Genomic DNA, 20,454 nt, shown 5'->3' on the forward strand with positions numbered 1-20,454 from the left:
TTATGAACTGAAACTACAAAACTCTTAGAAGGAAACACTGCAAAAAATCTTTATGATATTGAATTTGGCAATGATTGCATGGTTATGACACCAAAAAGCGCAGGCGACAAACAAAAATATAGATGAACTAGACTTCCTCAAAATTAAGAACTTTTGTGCAGCAAAGGGCACTAACAAGAAAGTGAAAATATAAGCTACAGAAGAAAATATCTGCAAATCATATACCTAAGAAGAGACGGCTATCCAGACTGCATAGAGACCTCTCACAACTCAACAATTAAAAAAAGATGCAAAGGACTCGAATATATATTTCTCTGAGGAAGACACACAAATGGCCAATAAGCACATGAAAAGCAGCTCAGCGTCATTAGTCATCAGAAACATGCAAATCAAAACCACAATGAGATACCACCTCATACCCACTAGGATGGCAATAACAGCAGTAGTGACAGGAAGGGGTGGGGAGAGAAAGACCTAGAAAAGAACGTGTCAGCAAGGATGCGGAGAAAGCGGAGCCCTCACATGTTGCTGGTGGAAATATGAAATGGTACAGCTGCTTTGGAAAGGAGCCTGGCAGTTCCACAAAATTAAAGAGAGGGTTAGCGTGTGACCCAGCCATTCCATCCCTAAGTCTCCAGCCATGAGAACTGAAGACCTATGTTCACACAGGAACTTGCACACTCATGTTCCCAACAGCATGACTCACAACAGCCAGAACGTGGAAACAACCCAAACGTCCAGCATCTGACGAATGGATGGCCAGCAAGTGGCCCAGCCACAGCAAGGGAACGAAGGACTGATCGATGCAGCGTGGAGGGACCTAGAAAACGCGATGCTGAGGGAAAGCAGCCAGACAGAGAGAGGCACGGAGTTTCTGCCCCCATTCACGTGACATGTGCTAGACGGGCAAATCCAGAGACGGGAAGGAGGGGGGTGGGCAGTGGTTCCTGGGGTGGGGGGGTTGGGGGGGGACGGGCGCACGAGGTTCCTTCTGCGGCAAGGAACGTGCCCTGGAATTAGACAGTGGTGATGGCTGCACAGCTCTGTGCCTATTCTAGAAACCACTAAAACACACACTTTAAAAGTGTGAGTTTTATGGTACATGAATTAGACTCAAATGTAAAAACAAAGGCAATACTCAAAAGTTTCAAAAAGCAATGGAAGAAACCTCCCACCAAATGTGGCAGAACTACCATGTTTACCTCCACCTCACAGAAACTGCACTAACATGGCCTCAGATGAAAAGGCACAAACTCACAAGCACTAAAAAGTCAGCAGAAGCGACTGCCCTGCCTCTGGATAGTGGGCGGGGAAGTGGTGACAGCTGCTGCCAGCCAAGGACTCTGGCTGTGAGGAGAAGGCGGCAGGAAACTGGCGGAGCGTACCCCGCACACCCCGCATTCTAGAATGCTGCCACGGCTCCACACGTAGGAGGTGGAGGTCAGGGAATCAGCAAGAGTCATAATTCCAACTTCCTGGAAGGAAGCATCCAGCCCCCCAGAAGCCCCAGGGCACGCGTAGTCACCAGGCGAGCACCTCCTCTTCCGAGACAGCTGGAGGGTCCGTCCTGAGGGTGCCACCCTCCCTCAGGGAATGACAACAAGCAGGGCTGAAGGCAGTGCGGCGCTGAAATGAAAACCAGTGTCCCGCCGGAGAAAACAAAGAATGAGCCCTCCTGCCCCTTCTCCAGGAGGCTCTCAGAATTCCAGAGACAGAATTATGTTCTCAGTAAATCACAAAAAATGGAAACAGTACCGACAGCAGTCTCTGATAACAATGCAATCAAAGCAGAAATTAATGAACTTGAACCTAAGGGCAATTTACATCATTTTAGAAACTAAAAAGGGAACTAGTTTACTAAACATAAGTGGCCCTGATATGTCACTAAATTAGTAAAGAACACGAGACCAGAAATCTGGACAGTGATGTGACAGACACATTCATGCAGTGACTCGCTTCTTCTGGCATCACCGACACGCTTCAGGGAGCTGGGGACACGCCACAGCCCGTGGGGTTAGACACCAGTACCAGGCTCTGGTGCTCTCTGCTCAGGACTCAGCTCAGTCAGGGAGGGAGGCAGAGAAGCCGAGGGGGCCACGCACTCCTTCCTGCCTGGCCCTCCCTGGCTACACGGCCCCGCAGGACAGCAGAAGCCATGGTTTTCAACGTCTGCTGAACAGGCTGCCAAAACAAATCAGCTTCAAAGGACACGTCCCCAAGGACATGACAATCCCTCCTGGGCACAGCCCATTCGGCTGCAAACTCCACACACTGGCAGACGCAGAGCTGCACGTGTGCACACGGGGCACGAGCAGCTCACGTGGTTACTGGGCTCCACCTCACACGAGCGTGAGGCCGGAACTGTCCCACCTGCTCCCACTGGGCTCCCCCACGCCCTCCTGCGAGAGCGGCCGCGCTGGCTGGGGCGATTTAGGCCAGTGTAAGAACGGGGGCAGGTGGGATCTGCAGAAGAGCAGGCTAGGCGAGGGCTTTGAGAACACACGAAGCAGGCTACATCATGTTTCAACACAAGCCACCTGGTGCAAGCGTAATGCGGGTGCAGAACCAACACAAAACGGAGGTGTGTGTGTACGGGACACTGCACCGGCTGCTGAACGGCTCAACCCCCTTCAGCGCTCAGACAACAAAGGCAGCAGCTCCTAGCTCACGGTGCAAGTTTTAACAAATGATAAAGACAGGAAACCAACAGAGAAGGCTTTCCACCCACTAGGCAATTACATTAGAAATCATCAGCAAAAGATAAGCTTTCTAATTCCCCTGGACAGATCTCTTTGTAATGCTTCACCATCAGAAATGGTCAGGAACAACATAATGGAATTAGAAAATAATCAGACCACAACAGTAACAAAATGACTGCATGCCCAAATCTGAGGCAAGCAGCTCCAAGACAACTCACAGGAAATTACAGCTTTTTAAAAGCCTACATCACAAATAGAGAAAGGCCAAAAATTAGTGAGTAGAAAAAATGCAATTTAGCAAGTTAGAAAAATAACAGAAAGTACCCACAGAAAGTAGAAAGAAGGTAATAATAAAGAATAGATCAGAAACTAAGAAACAAAAGCCAATTGAGAAAATGAACAAATATAAAATTTAGTTCTTCAAAAAAAGGTGTAAAAATACACACCCCGCTCATGACACTGATCAAGAAGAACAATCGAGAAGGAACAGATGCTGTAAGTCATCTAAGGAAGACGAGGGCCTCTGGTTCTGGACAAGACGGCGTAGACGTGTTTCCCCTGCTCTTTCTGGTGAGTACAACTAAACACTCTGGACGTTAACTCTGAAGGAAACACGAAAGAGCAAAGAAAACCCAAACACACAAATGCTGAACACTGACTGAGGACAGAGAAGTCAGAATTCTCTGGCAAGGACTCTAAAGCATAAAGCAGCCATGGTAAAAATGCTTCAAAGAGGCTTTATGAACATATTTGTAACAAGTCTCTACAAACTTCACAAAGAAACAGGAGATACGAAGAACGGCCAACAAACTACCCAAGTCAGTCAAAACGAAACAGGTCATCTTAATATCCCTGTAGTCATTCAAGAAACTGCATCTGTCCTGAAAAGCTCCAGGAAAAGAAATCTCCAGGCCCAGCTGGTTTCACTGGAGAATTTTCACCAACATTTACAGAAAATGAACACCACCCTTAGACGATCTTTTAGAGAAAACAGGGACATACTTCCCAGCTCGTTTTGTGAGGCTCTGATGCCCCTGACAGCAGAAGCAGTGGTGAAGACAGTAGGAAAAAGAAAACTACAGAGCAATCTCTCTCATGAACAGAGACACACACTAAGAAAATCAAATTTAAATGAGCAAACAGCATCCAGCAATGTGAAGACCCCAGGCCACGGCCAAGCAGGGCTTATCCAGGGAAGCGCGGCTGGTTCCACGTTACAAACCACTTCCCATAATGCACCGCATCACAAGCTATGCTAAGCCTGCGCCCAAGGGCAGAGGGCAGGTGGGACACTCCGCAGCGGGGCAAAGTCCCCCAGGCCGGGTGCCACACGTGGCCAAGCACTTGCTCTGCCAACCACATGGAGCAAAGGTGCCACAGGTCACTTCTCCGCCCTGGTGACAGGCATCCCGAAGATGTCCATCAGGACTGATGTGACCCGGGTCCCACAGGCGGCCTCCGCGCAGCCCAAGCCACGCTGACTGCTACGGAAACCGCTGGGGAGGGGGCCACCACACAATGGGCCGGGCAGTGACATCAGAGGCGGGGTGAGAGCAGAGCACAACAGAACACTTCCGGCAGGGCCTGTGGAGCAGCAGCAGAAACCTCCTGCCAGTGAGGAGGCGCCTTCGTTCCCAGAGAAGGTACTCGGAGGAGAAGCCAGGAGCACGGGCCATGGGCTGGCGGCCGCACCGGCCAGGGGAGGCCTGGGGGCGACGCGCCTTCCCCGCCAGGAGGGCGGCCGCCTCGGCTTCTCCTCTCCAGACCCCTTTACACTTTAAAAACCACGGGGGCACCAAAGTGCTCTTCTGCATGTGGGCTCCACGTCTCCTTCCTTTCCTTGTGCTGGCATCGATCTGGTAACTTCCTCCACCCCTTTAACTTTAAACTGTCTTGGTCATTTATTTTAAGTCTTATAAAGAGCACGTCACTGGACTCCTCTGGGAGCAAATCTGAGATTTTCTGTCTAACAGTTTAACTGAGGTGTAACTGATACACATAAAACTGCCTATATTTAAAGTGTACAACCTGAGTTTTTATATTTGGGCTTGTATTTCTCACTTCTAAAATTTCAATTTGGCACCTCCCCGAAGAAGGCACACAGATGACATGAAGATGCTCCCATCACGTCACCAGGAAAACGCGAGTACAAACGACGGGACAGCAGCACACACCCACCAGAATGGCCCCCACCCGGGACACTGACAGTACCAGGCGCGGCGAGGACGTGGCCCCACAGGAAGTCTCACTCACTGCCGGTGGGACGGCAGGTGGTGCAGCCACAGGAGGACAGTGGGTGGTTTCTTACCAAAGTGACGTCCCCTCACCTTAGGACCCAGCGATCACACTACTTGGTATTGACCCAAAGTTGCTGCAAACTTATGTCCACACAAAACCTGCCCACGGACGTTTACAGCAGCTTTATTCATGACGGCCAAACCTGGACCCACCCGGATGCCCGTCCATGGGTGATGGATAAACTGGTCCATCCAGGCGATGGGCTGTTATTCAGTGAGAAAGAGAAATGAGCCACGAAGCCATGAACAGACACGGGGAACCTTAAGTGCATATTATTACTAAGTGAAAGAAGCCCATCTGAGAAGGCGTCCAGTTCTGCGACATTCTGGAAAAGGCAGAACTGCGGAGACAGTGGGAGGTCAGGGGTCGCCAGGGGACAGAGGGAGGGGTGAGGAGGAGGAGCACAGAGGGTGCTCAGGGCAGTGACACGCTCTGTATGACACTGTGACAGTGGGCACACGTCACCGTACATCTGTCCGAACCCACGGGAGGCACAGCATCAAGAGGGGCCCCTGGTGTAAAGTGTGGGCCCTGGGTGATGACGACGTGTGTGTCACTGTAGGTCCATCAGTTGTAACAGAGGCCCCACCCGGTGGGGACGCTGACGATGGGGGAGTCTGTGCCTGTGGGGGTTTCAGGGGGTAAATGGGAAATCCCTGTACTTCCCTCAATTTTTCTCTGAACCTAAAACTGCTGAGACATTGTAGTTTTTCACATATTTCAAGTGTGTGTCGTTCCACAGAAGCACTGTCACGAAGGTGTCTTTGAAAGCCTCGTCAGGTATTTCACCACCTGCTCAGCTCGGCATGGGCGACTGCTGACGGCCACTTCCCTCTCGAGCAAGGTCTTCCCGCTCCTCAAGGTGCTGAGTGAGGCTCAGGTGAGATCTGGGCTGTGACTCAGGATGAAAGTCTATGTTTGCTCTCCTCCTCGGACCCCATTCCAGCAAGGGCGGGTGCTGCCTTGCTGTGGTTTTTGATCCCGCCTTGTGTAACTGACTGAGAAGCGCTTATTCCAGAAAAGCCTGTGGCAAAGGACGGGCCTTCCTGTGCCCTGGCCTCAGCACACCCTCTGAGCAGGCCATGCTGGCCCACGGCGCAGCCCCTCAGCCGTCAGCCGGACACACAACACAGGGACACCGAGCAGAGCGCTCGCACTGTGGACGAGACAGGTCCCAGTTCCTGGCAGCAGGAAAGTCACCAGGGCGCCACTGGTTAAGGCGGTAGCACAGCTCCGCACTGCTCAGCGACATGGCGGACGTCTCCAGGGATGAGGACCCGCCAGCCGTGCTGACGGCTGGTGTGCACGTGCGAACGCATACAGGCGTGTGGCGTGTGTGATGCTGGTGACGATGAAACCAGTCACAAGAGTTGTCTGGAGCGCTGTGGGTGTTCCACAGACACAAGACGTCCTGCAGAAGTCAAGTGCACGAGGGGCCAGCCCAGCCATGGACGAGAGGGGCGAGGGGCAGGGTGCGGGGGCAAGCGCAAGAAGCTGGAGGTCAGCCCCGGACACAAACACGGGGGGCAGCCACTGCCCCCCCCCCCCCCCCCCCCCCGCCACCTCCCGGCACGGGCAGGAGTCTGACAGGCGGAAGGAGCTCGGGGTGAGTGGCTGGGGACAGACCCACGGCGCTGACAGGACGAGGCGCTCCCTAGGTGAGGCACCGACATGCGCTGGGGTGGAGCACCAGGCCCACCAGGCCCACCAAACCCACCAGGCCCGAGGCTCCAGGACGAGGCAGCGGGAAGCAGAGGAGGAGGGTGACGCAGGCAGCGCCCGCCAGCCAGCAAGCAGCAGAGGGAGCGAGGAGGAGGGCCAGGTGCTTTCTGGAGGGAGGCCCGTGCGGGGCGACCTGCCAGCTCTGCAGCATGACTCCTTGTCCAAAAGGAAGTGGCTCTGGGACAAAGGACAAATGGGGCGTGCCAGCGTGGGGACCTCCCATCGGGTCCTCTCCAAGAGACCAACGGAATGTGGCAAACTCCACAAAGACAGGCAACGCACTTCCCATTAGGGTGTTTCTAGCGGCGGGAGCAGAAGAGGGCTGGCTGTGTGGCAAGGCTGCGGCCACTGGGTGGCAGCAGAGCGCCACGGCCCACAGGCAGGCCCTCAGAGCCGCCCCGGAACCTCCCCACGCAGAACACGGTCAGTCTGTCTGCGTGGGCCCCTGCGGGGGCCTGCCTCTCGGGTCGGACCCACCGCCTTTGTTCAGGACTTCCACCCTCGGTAACCCAGAACACACCAAGCCCATGTCCCAGCGACCGGCTTGGGATCCGGGTGCCACCCGGGCCTGGCCTCCAGGAGCTTCCGTCACACGGCAGTGACGTACCTGCTCCCGCTAGCTGCACCCTTGGGTCAGGCTTATGTCCACCTGGCCACCCAGCCACCGAGCTCGCCTTCACTGCCCCTCACAGCCACCAGCCCCTGGGTGCTCACACGGAAACGTCCCCAGGACTGCGGGCGCAGCTGGTCACACGAGGCAGCCCTCCCCCACGCGGCGGGGTCTGCACACGTCTCTGAGCCGCAGTACCTGCTCTCCAAACGCAGCTTCTGCAAATGCTCAAGGTGAGGGTGGGTTTGAGCTCCAGCGAGCCCAGAGGCCACCTCATGGCCCCACCACACCTGCAGATGCCCCTGCGCTTCCAGAACGTCCGCAAAGCACTGGGGTGACAGGAAGAAGTGGGGACTTGACACCCAGAGCAGGGTCAGAGCCCCACCAACCTCCACTGAGGCCTCGGGAGCAGCAGTGTCCTATCTGGAAAACGGTCATTTCTGACGTCTTCCCGCCAAGGTCTGTGGCAAGCGTGCAGGGAAATAACGCATAAGGATGCACTCTGACCAGGGGAAGGCCAGTGGGACATCTGTGCTCATTGTTACCAAGTGTCAGGCCGTCTCCAAAGAAAACATTCCACATAATTCAACAAGGAAACAAAACACCTTGACGATACGGAAACTGCTCTTTGTCAGTCTTTCTTACCCCACTGATAACGTTCAAATTAACATTTCCCCAGAGATGCCGGCCAAACACACTGGCCCAGCCAAGGGCCCAGTGCCATCCACAGGGTAGGAAGTGTCCCCGACACTCAGCCACAGAAAGGACCCAGGGCAGGACCTTGTTCATCCATGTCACAGGGTGAGGGCTCACTACTTCAGGCTGCTGTCATGCCGGGCCTGGGCCCTGAGGCAAGATGTGACAGGACCCAAGTCTAGACAGGTACGAAAGCAAGGCCCCTCCAAATCCCCCTGCACCCCCAGGCACCCACACGCCACAGGCGGCAGTCCCCCTTGGGCATCGTCCCCTCCCAACGTGGGCTCTCCTCTTAGCCTCATCCGGCTCTCAGAGCCCTAGGAGGTTAGCTCCTGCCACCTGAATGGCCCAGAGGCCACCTGTGAGGCCAGCTGACAGGTGACAGGTGAGTAATTCTCTTGGCACCCCTGTGCCAAGGGCCCTGTGACTCCACTGTGCCAGCCTCAGCTCCTTCCCGGCCACGACGCCGACGTCCTCACAGCTTTTCAAATCCATGCACACACTCACAGGACCTCTGGTGTGTCTCTAACTTCACTTTAGAAATCATTTTCATGCTGCAGGAACTGAAGGCACGCAGACCCCTTACGCCCTGTGCGTGTAGAGGCGTGTGTCTGCCCATCGCTTCATGGCGCTCCGTGTTACACTGGCGATGTGAATTCTAATAGAGACGTATTCTTTCTCAAGTCCTGTCAGAAAAAATACACTTCAATTCACTCCACAATCAAGACACTACATGGTTCATGGAAGTCTCTCCATGAAAAGCATGCAATGCTAAATCTGTATGCACCAAACAACAAAGCCACAAAATTCATAAAGTAAAAACTAGTTGAACGAAAGGAGAAATAGACAAATCCACAATTATAGTTGGAGACTTCAACACCCCACTCTCAACAAGTGCTAGGACAACTAGACAGAAAATCACCAACAATACAGAAGAACTCATGACCATCTACCAGAATGAGGTGCTTGACATTTGTGGAACACTCTACCCAACAACAGTAGGATACACATTATTTCCAGGCATCTGTGGACTGTTCACAGGACAGACCATACCCTGGGCCATGGAATTAACCGCAATAAGTTTAAAAGAATTAAAATCATAGAGTACATTCTCTGATTGCAATTAAATCAAACTAGAAATCAAGAACAGAAAGATAACAGGAATGTCTCTAAACACTAGGAAATTAATAACACACGTCTACATAATCCATTGGCCAAGAGAAAACCTCAAGAAAAATTTAAAATGTACATTGAACTGAATGAAGATGAAAATATAATATAACAAAATTTGTGGAATGCAGCTAAAGTAGTACTGAGAGGGAAATTTTAGAACAAAGTGCTTAAATTAGAAAAGACAAATGGCCTCAAATGTGGAAGCTAAGATCTCACCTTAAAAACTAGAAAAAGAAGAGCAAACTAACCCCAAATCAAGCAGAAGAATGAAATAGTAACTATAAAAGTAAAAATCAATGAAATTGAAAACAGAAAAACAGTAGAGAAAATAAATGGAAAAAATAAAATGGAAAAAAAAGCTGGTTCTTTGAAAAGTTCAACAAAATTGATAAACTTCTAGCTAGACTGACAGAGAAAAGACACAGTACCAATATTTAAAATGCCCCAAGGACTGTTACTGCAGAATCCACAGACATTAAAAGGAGAGCAAGGAAATGCTACAAACAACTCTACACACATAAATTTGACAACTCAGAAGAAATACACCAGTTCCTTGAAAATTACAAACTATCATAACTCACCCAATATGAAATACAGTATTTGGATAAACCTATACCATTAAAGAAATTGAACTTGGCTTAAAAACCTCCCGAAAAAGGAATATTCAGGCCCAGCTGATTTTACTGGAGATTCTACCAAATGTTTAAAGAAATTAACACCAATTCTACACAATCTCTTCCAAACAATAAAAGACAAGGGAACTCCGTTCAACTCATTTCAAGAGGCCAGTATTACCCTAATCAGAAACCCAGACAAAGGTAGAAAGTAAAAAGAAAACTGCAGACCAATATTCCTCATGAGCATAGATGCAAAAATCCTCAATAAAATATAAATACAATCCAGAATTATATACATATAATTATACATGATGATAACGTGGGATTTATACCAGGGATGCAAGGCTGGTTCACTGCTCAAAAAATTCATCAATGTGACCCATCATGTTAACAGTAAAGCAGAAGTCACATAATTGTACCAATTGGTGTATGGGAAGCACCCTGTTTCCCCAAAGATAAGACCTCACCGGACAATCAGCTCTAATGCGTCAGCAAAAATTAATATAAGGCCCGGAATTATATTATATTACATTACATTACATTACATTATATTCAGACTTACAGTAAAATAAGACCGGGTCTTACATGAATTTTTGCTCCAAAAGATGCATTAGAGCTAATTGTCCGGCTAGGTCTTATTTTGGGGAAAACATGGCATTTGACAAAATCCAGCACCCATTCATGATAACAATTCTCAGCAAATTAGAAATAGAGAAGAACTTCCTTAACTAGACAAAGAGCATCTACAGAAACTTACAGTTAACACCCCACTTAATGGTGAAAGACTGAACATTCCTCCCCTCTACCCCCACCTCGGTCAGGAGAAAGGCAAGGACGTCCACGCTCACACCACTTATCCAACATAGCACTGGAGCCCTGGCCATTGCAATAAGGCAAGAAAAGGAAATAAAAGACACACAGATGGTAAAAGAAGAAATAAAACTGCTCTATTTGAAGATGACAGGATAGTCCATGTAGAAAATCCCACGAAATCTACAAAAAGTCTCTTAGAAGCAGTCAGGGTTAGGAAGGTCACAGGATAGGATACAAGATCAACATATAAAGTCAATTGTATTGCTACAGACAAGTAACGAACACATGGAAACAAAAACACAATACCATTTACAACCACTTAAAAAGTGAAATCCTTTGGTGTTGAGTCTAACAAACATGCAAGTACTGATATGCTGAAAACTACAAGACACTGATGAAAGAAATCACAGATCTAAATAAGTGTAGAGACACATCATGATCAAGGAATGGAGGAGTCAGCACAGTGAAAATGTCACTTCTCCCCAAATAGATCTATGAGTCTCATGCATTTCCTACCACAATCCCAGTAATAATTTTTGCAGAGACAAGATTCCCCTAAAACATACATAAAGAGGCAAAGACACTAGAGTAGGTAAAAGAATTTTGAAAACCCCAAGTGGGAGAAATCACTTTGTTGTTCACACTTTCGATGCGGCTACAGCGATCAGGACAGTGTGGACCTGCTAGAAGGACAGACACACAGATCGATGGCACAGAACAGAGAACCCAGAGACACACCCATACAGAACAGCCGCCAGATGCTTCTGGACAAAGGTGCAAAAGTACTGAAGTACAGGCAGCACAGTCTTTTCGACAAATGATGCTGGAGCAACTGGACATTCCGAGGTGGCAAGTAAATACGCCAACCACTGCACTGCTCACCTCATGAATGCAGGACCAGGGCCTGCTGAGGACTTATCACATGTGACACTGAACTCCCAGCCAACAGCCAGCATCAGCCACAGTCGTGCCAACGGGCCGTCTCGAACGTCCACTGCCTGAGGCTTCAGGACGGCCCACGCACGGAACGTGGACAGATACACTGTTACTGAAACTGCTGCCTGTTGGGTGAGTTTTAAAGTAGCGAGAGGTAGCTGGGCCGGTTCCTTCCCTGCTGTGGTGGGTCCTTCTGATGTTTGTGGTCACGTCAGACCTCCCAGCCTGGCTCTGCACCATCTGTCCCCTACCTACCTTCTCCTGTCACCCACTTTCATGCCACCTACTCTTAGCTTCTCTGAACCATGTCCTCCTCACAGTCTGTCCCTTGGTATGCTGGACTACAGACCTGTCCCCACACATGCATGCACCACTGTCCCCAATTCTCCAGCTCTCCTGAACCCTCGCCCCTTTCTTCTGCACTTTCTCCCCTGCCCCACTGACACTGGCTTGATGGTGTTTGGCCACCGGCATGCTGGCTGACATGCTGACAGCAGAGGCTTCGACACGCTTGTGAGTGTGGGCTTTTTCTCTTTGCTTCTGCCAGTCCCTCAAGAACACGGCTTGAGCAGCTCCTAGTACAAGGAGCACGTGCTTAAAGCCTCGACGAGCCAGCCTCACTTCTGTGAGCCACTATACCCTGAGGTCACTTGTTATATGGCAGTACTGACGAATATGACATCTGACAATTAAGTTCGGGGACTCATCCTAGAAAAAGTGCTACACACCTCTGCCGAATAGCACTACAGACACCTTTGAAGCACTCCCCTTGGGAAGCTGTGCACCGACGCCAGCCCCTAGTCCACCTTTCAAAGCAATTTTGAAACTCTTTTTCTGGAACGGCCATCAGAGCTGTCATCGTATTACGCTTGATGTCCTGAATGTCATCAAAATGTCTTCCTTTCAATATTTCCTTTCTCTTTGGGTAAAGAAAGAAGTCATTGGGGGCCAGATCAGGTGAATAGGAAGGGTGTTCCAATACAGTTATTTGTTTACTGGCTAAAAACTCCCTCACAGACAGTGCCGTGTGAGCTGGTGCATTGTCGTGATGCAAGAGCCATGAGCTGTTGGCGAAAAGTTCAGGTCGTCTAACTTTTTCACGCAGCCTTTTCAGCACTTCCAAATAGTCAACTTGGTTAACTGTTTGTCCAGTTGGTACAAATTCATAATGAATAATCCGTCTGATATCAAAAACGGTCAGCAACATAGTTTTGACTCTTGATTTGGACCGACGGAACTTTTTTGGTCGTGGAGAACTGGCTGACTTCCATTGTGCACTTTGACGCTTTGTTTCAGGGTCATATGGGTACCACATGCTTCATCACCAGTGATAACATGGCCCAAAACATCGTCTGCCTCTCCAAAAGGTCTCGGCAAACTTTGACTCTCCTTTGCTTTTGTTCATCGCTGAGCTCCTTTGGGACCATTTTTGCACACACCTTTCTCATGCCAAGATTTTCAGTTAAGATTTTTCTTTTTCTGTATGGATGTTTACTTGGTCTGCTATGCTTCTCACAGCCGAAAAATTTGCCACACAATTCAACAAATTTTTTGCAATGTTTTCATCAGTTCTGCTCAATACTGGCCACCCTGACCTCTCTTCATTAGTGATGGGTTCTCTCCCCTCAGGAAAACGTTTAATCCATTTGCATACTGCGTTTTCTTAATGGCATTATCCCTATAAACTTGAACTAACACGTCGCTGGTTTCACTTCCACTCTTGTCAAGTTTAACAAGAAATTTAATGTTTGTTCGTTGCTCTAATTCAAGCTCAGACATTCTCGCTAAGGCACACAAAAACATGCAACAACAATAATGAACACCACTCGGCAAGACACCGCCACACAGCGACACGAACACAGCTGTGGGACACTGATACACCAAGGTTATGAAACCTTCCCGAGCTGTTAGTACAGTGCTGCCGATGGAAGCGCACGGTGGCAAGTCCGCAAATTAATTGTCAGACCTCGTCTACTTCGCTCAGGTTAGTGCCTCAACTTAAAATCCTTCAGAACACAGCTCAGATTCCCCCACACCTGTAAGTCCCAAGACACAAGGCCTGTCCCACCTCTCAGTCACCACGGCAAGCTAGCCGCGCAGCTCCTCTGACCTCTCCTCTCCTTGGGAGACGTGAGGCGGGCAGCGTGCTGAATGTGCTGGAGCTCCCCCGGCGTCCAACTGGAAGGGCGGGCACGGAACTCCTGTGACAACTGCAGCCAGCCCCACACCTGGCCAGGCGCCGGGCCACGCACTTCGTCTGTGGCAACTCTTCAAATGAGCAGTCGCTATTATGACCAGAAAGAAGCCCGGACAGGTGACGTGACCTGCCTCAAGGGTGAGTAGGGGCTGCGTGCAAGGCTAACGATGCACAGGGGCCCGTCCGCCCCTCCACCCTCTGCTCCAGAGGCCCCACGCTGGCTGCTCCCCCTTCCCTGCCTGCGTCTTACAGGAGCACCGAATGGTGCCCAACTCCCATCCCTGGCACCCGTGGCTGGTGACTGGTCCACTTTAAGTCTCACGTCATCGCCGGTCAATCTGGGCATCGGCGATTAAGCAGCCTGCCAGCCCCTGCTCTTATGCTGGTTGACAATCAGTCTAAACATTCTCTCTGCAAGTGGAGGATAGGGCGTAGATTAACAAGTGAGTGAAAAATAAGCAAATGAACACCAGACTGCCATGTTTTCAACCCGCCCAAACCAGAAGCAGTCATGAGTCAGACAAGGATGCGATTTCTAGTGGCACAGAGGACACGTCCCCACAGAAGAGCAAGCTTAAACATGCACAGCCAGACGGATTAGAAGTCAGAGGAAAATGAATACAGAGTTGCTAGCACAGCACCCCAAGTACCAGGACCGTCAGAATGTGCCAGCTCCGCTCAGGGGCGCCTCCTGCGTCCTTTGCTCTGCTGTGATCTGTGGCACTTTGGACCAGGTGCCCGCCCCCCCCCCCCCCAGGGAATCCCGCACCACACAGCAGTGGGTCTGGGCAGTGGTGTGACCAACACTCCTGCACCGCCCACCTTGGGCCTGGTTGCATGACCTGTTTGCGCCAGCAGTACCTTCATGGACGAGGAGGCCAGACACAGGTTCCTGCCAGCGGCTTGTCCTGGGCTCCTGCAAGCCACCAGGAGAGAAGCCAGACGAACCCAGAGCAGCCTTGAACCGAGACGCATGCGTGGGGCCTGGCTGGAAGGTTCTCACCGCGGCCACTTCACCCACACACACAAGGTACACATTTAATCTCAGATACTTTCCGTCACCACCATGCAGTTCTCACACATATCCAGATCAAGGATTCTTTCATGTCACCTAACACCCAGTCTCCGCTCACGTTTCCAGCCTCCCCACAGATGCCTTTTCACAGTTGCTGTGTTCAGTAATAACTAAATCAGGTTTCCAGATGGCTTTTCTGACATTTTATTCTGGAGCTGCCCCCTCTCTTTTTACATGCATTTTATTTGTTGAATATACAAGTCATCTTAGAATCTTCCAAATTCTACATCTGGCTGAGTGCCCGCTCAGATTTTGAATGTCCGTCCCCTGACCTAGAATTTCTGTGAACTTCCCACGGTCAGAGCAGGGCAGCCCCTCTCCTGGTGCCGCTGTTGACGAGAGGGGCTGGTGGTCTCTCTGTCACCAGTCGCTTCTGTAAGTAAGAACTGTGCCTCGTCCACTGTTTGAAACTCGGTCTCGCAGAAAAAGAGGACGCGTGATGGAGTCTTTCCCTGCTACTTACTGCTGGTTAGAACAGCGAGGAGCTTTACCAGAATGAGCACACGTCTCTTCTTGCCATGCAGACGCGTCAGCACTCACGGATTACTACGTATGTGCTGTGCGTCAGTCCACTGTTATTGCTGAGGTCACAACGTCACATCTCTGGTACCCAGAGCCCTTAAGGTGGCCATGTGTGATTTTGAAATGACCTCATCAGTCCTGTGAGCTGCCTTACTCTTAGCCCAAACCAGCTGTTCCAGGCCATCGTGCACATTTCTCTGATTGTATAACAAACCACATCTCCAAGAAACGTGCCCTGTTAGTAAACAAACAGAGCTTAGAGACCACAATCTGGGTGGCAGAGGTGTGCAGAACTCCTGGAATTCTTTCCATGAAACGTGCTAGAATACATTTTTTTTAAAAAGCTCAGCCAGACAATGGACTATTAGTCAGTGACAAAAAATGAGTTTTTTCTGTGTGAAAAAACACAGAGTAACACAAAGTGTGTCATGTTAAATGACAGAAGCCAGTCTGAAAACGCTGCATACTATAGTAATCTTCTAGCCCAGAGAATGATACAATAATTCAGAAAGATTGAAACCACACAGGGTGTATCTGTGGCCACAATAGAATTAAATGAAAAATAATCAGGGCGGCCAGATGGCTCAGTTGGTTAGAGTGTGAGCTCTTCACAACAAGGTTACCATTCAAGTCCCACATGGGCCAGTGAGCTGCGTCCCCCACAACTCGATTGAAAACGACTTGACATCCCGGAAAAACACACTGTTCCCCAATATTCCCCAATTTAAAAAAAAAGAAAGAAAAGAAAAAGAACCAACAAAAAGATGTCATGAACTCCCCAAATATCAGAAAATTAAGCAACACCTAAACAACTCACGGTTCACAGAAATAAATTGCAAGAGAAATTAGAACTATTTTGATAACAGAATAACTTTTGAAAAAAAACGACACATCAGAATTTGTGGGGTGCAGCTAAAGCAGAGCTTGGAGAAAAATGTGGGATTATATTGGAAAAGAAGATCAGGCCAAAATCAATGACAGCTTCTACCTTAGGAAGCTAGAAAAAAGACAACACATTAAGTCCCAAGTAAAGAAGGCAGGTGTGGCAGGCACAGTGACGTCCCTGCCCCGAAGACACCCCTGCCATAGCCCCTGGGACCTGTGAACATGTGGCCTCATCTGGCAAAGGGACTCTGCAGCTGTGACTGAGCTTCCAGACCTGAGACGGGAGACTACCTAGCGGACTACCGGGCGGGCCACTTTGGTCACAGGAGCCCTTTAAAGGAAGAACGTCTCTGAGCTGGGTGGAAAGGTGACACAGTGGAAGCTGGATGGAGGGTCCAAGAGGCAAGCAGCCTTGCTGAGGCAGGAGGTGGGGGGGCGGCACGGGCCAGGAAGCAGACTCCCCCAGAGCTTCCCGAAAGGCAGAGGCCTGCGTCCCCCGAGGGCAGCCCCGGGAGAACCGTGCTGGAATTCGCGCTACAGAACTCGAAGGCAGTACAGTTGTGTGGTTTGAACCGCTAAGTCTGTGGTAATATTTACAGGCAGCTATAGGAAACGAACACAGTAGGAAATGATGAATATGAATGGAAATGAATGAAAACATAGACAACAAAGGAAAGGAAAACAGTAATGTAGAAATATAATAAAAAAAGAGAAAAACTCCTGGATGAAGAGAAAAAGAGAGAAAAGAAAAATCCCAAATGACAATTATGAAAGGTCAGTTGTCATTACAGACCCGACAGGTATCAAAGTGATCACGTGGGATATTATGACAAACAACATCAGGCCAACATGTACATCAACTTAGATGAACTGGACAATTTAAAAAAAACACAACTCCTGAAACTGACACAAACTATGAAAGGAATTTGAATGCCTTTACTGAAAAATGCCCTTACTGAAAAACCTGAATTTGTTGTAAAACACCTTCCCGCCAAAAAGACTCCTGGCCCTGGACATCCTGCCAAACGTGCACAGAACTGATGACACGAATCTCACACAAACTCCTTGAGGAAAACAGAGGAGAGGAATAAACCCAAAGTTGTCACACAAAGCAAGCACGACTCTGATTAAAATCTGACAAAGATTTGAGAAAAGTGAAAGCTGCAGACCAATATCTATTGTGACAATAAGATGTAAAACTCACCAAAACATCAGTTAAAAAAAAATCCATCCAAGAACCATGACCAAGTAGGATTTATACCAGGAATGCCAAATTGGTTCCACATTTGAAAATCTATCCATATAATTCACCATATTAACAGGATATAGCAGAAAATTATCATTTTAACAGAAGAAAAATCATTTGACAGAATGCCGCTCAGAGCGACACTCACGTGGATGGCAGACAGGAGAGTGAGAAACTCTAATCTGCGGGCCTATCTTTTAGAGGGAAAGGGGCATGCCGCTATGCTTCTCGGTGACTCGGTGACACAGTGGCCTCAGGCACCTTCTGGAGACCCCATCCGACTGGCCTCTGAGGAAGGGAGGAGGGCCAGCCAGCTCGGTGACCCTGACACTGCCTGCCCACGCCTGACTGAGCAGGACCCGCAGGGGGTTCCCGGTGACTCCTCCCCCCACAGGAGAAGGGCACGTCCCTGCCCAGGCGCCCTGCACGCCCTGTGGGGTCGCTCTGAGCCTCACGGCCGAGGATATCCGGCACCGAGTAGGGGTGGGTTGGAAGGCAGCTCCCTCCGCGAGAGGGGCCCTTGGATTTACAGAATGAAAAAGTAGCTTTGGTTTCTCACTGCGAACTATTTCACCCCCGAAACACTAAAAACGATGACACCAGTGTACGCGACCCTAAGAAGCAACAAATGTTCCCATTGCTCTAATTGCTTCCGCCTATTTTCAAACAAACGAAACACAAGACTGCAGAGCCCTGGCCCAGCAGCCCCCTCTCTCTCCCTCTGTCTCTCGCCCCACCCGGCACACAGCTGGCTTCTGCGTGAGCCCCTAACAAGACGGCCTATCGCCCGCCTGTCGGCGGCACCAATGCATCACACCACGCATGTCACACTGCTGCTTCCGTCAGGACGGATCCCACAGACGCACGCGGGCCTGTCTTCACTCTGTGTGACGTGTGTTTATACACAGCACCCCTACCAAGCCCCAGCGGACGCCTGAAACCAAGATAGAACCAAACTCTATTTAAATTTAACTAGGTTCTTCCTTCACATACAGCCCTACAGTTTAATATACAAACTAGGCACAGTAAGAGATTACCAATGACTAACAGTAAAACAGAACAATAACAATATACTGTAATACAAGTTATGCAAATGTGGTCTCTCTCTCCAGTAATTCTATACTTTCCAGTCCAAACCTGCTCCTGAATCCCTTCCAGGGAGTACATGGCTTGGTGTCGCCCGTTTCAGGGGGTCCCTTGCTGAAGTCCTTGCATAAGCTCGATGCTTTTTAACAACATGCTGCTGTCAACCGGAAAGCGTTTTCTGCTCATGCTTTCCACCCACAAACTGAATGTCTTCTCCATCTTAACTAAGCACTTATCATGCAGCATGGCTGGACCTTTTACAGTTTCAGACGCAAGGTAAATTTAGCACGAGTTTCTTTTTCCTTTTTCACAATTTTCACAGATAGAAGATTCATTCTTACCACAGATCTCAGCACACTCAGCACCCAACTTTCTCCTTTCCTCATTAAGTCGAGAGCCTTCACCGTGTCACGTCAGGGAAGCACTGCACGGCTTCTCTGTGGCACATCCGAACTGCCCTCACCACTACTCTTGTGCTTTGGGGCCACTGTTCAGCAAAATAAGAGTGACGGGAACACAAGCTCTGCGGTGCCCACAGTCGGCCTGACAACAAGATGGCTAAGTGGCTAACGGGCAGCCAGCATCCACGGCACGGAGACACCAGACAAAGGGCTGACTCACGTCCCAGGCAGGATGGAGCACTCAGAACGGCACCAAATTTAAAACTCAGCAATTATTCATTTCTGGAATTTTCCATTTATTATTTTTGAACTATGGTTAATTGCAGGTAATCCACGATAACTGAAACCACAGGAAGCAAGACCGTTGATGGGCGGGGGGACTGCTGTATCTAGTCCCATGTAAACTGGACATTTCCGAATATTTGCACAGGCACCTACTCAGGTGTGTCTCCTGTGCACGACGCCTCGTTTTCCTCGTGTGTATTCCAAGCAGCAGGGCTGTGGAGTCCTGGTGACATGGCAATCCTCCACCTCCCTGGAGACAGCCAGGCTGCTCTCCCAGATGGGAGCCTGGCCTGGCTCCCCCAGCAGCACCAAGGGCCCCCCCAGCATGCTGGTCGCCCTTCCATATCTTCAGCCCACATCTGCCAGCGACATTATGAAGCGGCCCCTCCCCTGTCCCCCTTTTCATTCCTGGGGCTGAGGGAGGCTGGGCCCCTCACTGGACACTGGCCAGGATTTCCTCCTCTGTGGCTCCAGTAATCCTCTGCCTCATTTTCAAGGGCCATTATTCCTCTGCCTTCCTGATCAGTGGCCTTCTTTGCACAGTCTGCATGCAGGCCAAGCCTCTGAGGACACAAGGAGGTGCTCAGAGGACACTGAGGACCCTCAGCTCCTGCTGGGATGGGGGTGGCAAGGCGGCTAGGCACTCGGGGACAGGCCTGGAGGGCTGGTGGAGCCTGCAGACGGGAGGTCAGGAGCAGGTTCAGGGTCAGGCTCCTGTTAGGTGCCCAAGAAGACCCTGGGGGAGGACAGTGGGCCAAGCCAAATGCATCTCGAGCGAGAGGTGCCCACGCCACATCCCTGTGAGGGGAAAGCCTGGCAGAGCAGGTGAGTAACACTGCGCCACTCAATGGCGGACAAGAAAAAGAACACACGTGGGGCCAGGAAGGAGCATTCCCAGGGGTGGGAAGGTGGGGCTGGCGAGGCATTAGCCACGAGAGGAGAGGTTTTCAGAAAGGAGCAACAGAACAGCCAATAATTCAGGGACTTTAAAACTCGGCAGGTGGTGCGTAAGCTGCGTCCCACAGCTTCTGGGCAGGGACGAGGTGGGAGTCTGGCCAAACGCGGACAAGACAGTCTGCAGCTCAGCATTTTTCTAAAATTTTGGCCCAAGCAGTTAAAGGTAACTAGGAGCCACAGATACTTAAAAAGAAAGGAATTAAAGTTATTATTTGTGATAATGTGGTTCGGTACCT

The 20,454-nt window shown here is 50.1% G+C and overlaps 1 protein-coding gene across 29 annotated transcripts in view; it reads right to left on the reverse strand.

Moving 5' to 3' along the window:
* PCBP3 (poly(rC) binding protein 3) overlaps positions 1-20,454 on the reverse strand; it is a 186,224-nt gene that overhangs the window by 59,936 nt on the left and 105,834 nt on the right. The window contains exon 1 of one of the 29 annotated variants that reach the window (XM_074322104.2): positions 14,623-15,317. The exons of 24 other annotated variants lie outside the window; for them this stretch is intronic. The gene's annotated coding sequence lies outside the window, so the exon portion shown is untranslated. Of the gene's footprint in view, positions 1-13,632; positions 13,968-14,583; positions 15,318-20,454 lie in introns of those variants that run through there. 4 more of the 29 variants (XM_074322201.2, XM_074321783.2, XM_019717587.3 and 1 more) reach the window with 4 other exon arrangements.

Source organism: Rhinolophus sinicus, chromosome 17, assembly GCF_057876585.1.
Source record: "Rhinolophus sinicus isolate RSI-liver-muscle chromosome 17, RSI-T2T, whole genome shotgun sequence".
Taxonomy (NCBI): domain Eukaryota; kingdom Metazoa; phylum Chordata; class Mammalia; order Chiroptera; family Rhinolophidae; genus Rhinolophus; species Rhinolophus sinicus.